Below are 1,817 nucleotides of genomic sequence, written 5' to 3'. Positions count from 1 at the left end.
CTTATGTAAATTAGTGACTCTGAACTCTCCATTACTCTTGCAATCGCATTCTTAATTTTAGTTTCCCTTGACAATGCCGCCAAGATGTCGCCGAAACGTAGGACTCTTCTTTCGTTAGTTTTTGCCTGAATATGTTTAACTAAATCATTGCTGATTTAAATTAAATTGAATTGCTTATTACATACAATCCTGGCCAAATATGTCAGGACGATTTCCAAAATTCAACACGAAATACCTCCCCTTCCCCCACCGCACCGTGCAATACTGTCATTTTGCTGTGTTTATGTACAGTCCGAACAATTGAGTGTCTATCAAAATTGTTTGGGAGACGGTGCGGGGGAGGGGGGGGGGGGGGGGGGGTGTTCTTTCAGGAACTCGCAATGACAGCACCACCAAGCCTTATAGCGACCGGTTATAGTTGTCCAAAATTAAAAGACAAATGTACACTGCAAACGTTATTTTCGTATCTGTCTCTGAAACTATTGTTCAGGATTGTACTTTCACTACAAATAACATTATCAGCGTCATCTAATTAAACAGAAAAAGAACGAGAAAGTCTGTCATTCTAACTATGTTTACGATAAACAGAACCTGAACCTTTTAATTGTTAAATTCGCCTGTAGCATTATCTCTAAGAACGTACTTTCCTTCTGACTCCAGAAAAGACAATCCTCTAACAACATTACAATAGTCAAAGACCTTCATTACTCCTCCTATCTTATTTGATTATTTTTTGTAATACTAATCTACAATTATAACCAATTATACAATTATACAATTATATAATTCTAACCGTACTCGCACGGTGTAGTGGTTGTTGTCTATGCTATCATTTTGCTGATTTAAAGCATTTTAACGGGATTTTTACCTTTTCGTGTCCTTCCACCAATGTGAAGGACACTGGGAGGTATAACAAAACTTCCAGAGTTATGGCTGTCAAAATCTTGTTGCCATAGAGACATTAGGTTATTTGAACAATTAAATGTGATACCAAAGCCTGGTGGTGTTTCTTTCAATATTTAAAAAGGTTGTCAGCGCAAAGTAACAGAAGAAAGAGAAAAACGCAAAACACATGCAAAGAAATAAACAAACCAATAAAAACAAAATAATAGTCAAACACTGACAGCCTGTATATCTACTAAGCGATTCTACAGATAACTCCATATAAGGATATGTTTTTATGCGCTTGAAAAGCATGGTTTAAAGAAGTTAGGTCCGTTTACGTTCTTTTGTTCCGTAAAACCAGTACAAAGAAACACACAAGGAAACGGCTTATCCTGGGAAATCTAATATATGTGTCACAATATAATTCTGTAATATAATTTTTAGTAATTACCGTAGGTTTATTAATCACTATTGCAGTTAAAAACTGAATTACAGCGATAAAACACAAGCTTCAAAAATTAACACTACTATAATAATACTACAATTATATACACTGCTTTATTATGAAATAAGTACATTTACACACTGTGCCCTTGATGAAAGGTAATAGATGAGCCGGAACGCTTAGTGCGACACATGTTCCCGTTGTTACATGCTTTGGTATTACAGATCACCTCTGACCTAAGGTTTTGGCTGTGGATGTGCCCTCCGCTATTGAAAACCATTGTGTATTCTTTGGTAAGCTATGGATCGCGTGTGGATGAACTTTTTAATAGGTATACAATAGGTTCGGTGAACTGGTATACTAAATAGCTTTTCCTCCACCAACATAAGAAAGACCGGTACTAGTGAGGGATTATGGGATCGTTTGGGAAGACGGAAGGAAATTGCGCCGTTGAATAAATGCATTTCTTGGAAGTCGGTAGTATAGG

The sequence above is a fragment of the Pavona decussata genome, unplaced genomic scaffold (assembly GCF_977016875.1).
Source record: "Pavona decussata unplaced genomic scaffold, jaPavDecu1.1 SCAFFOLD_439, whole genome shotgun sequence".
NCBI lineage: Eukaryota > Metazoa > Cnidaria > Anthozoa > Scleractinia > Agariciidae > Pavona > Pavona decussata.
The sequence above is the reverse complement of the archived record's forward strand: the minus strand, read 5'-3'. Positions refer to the sequence as shown.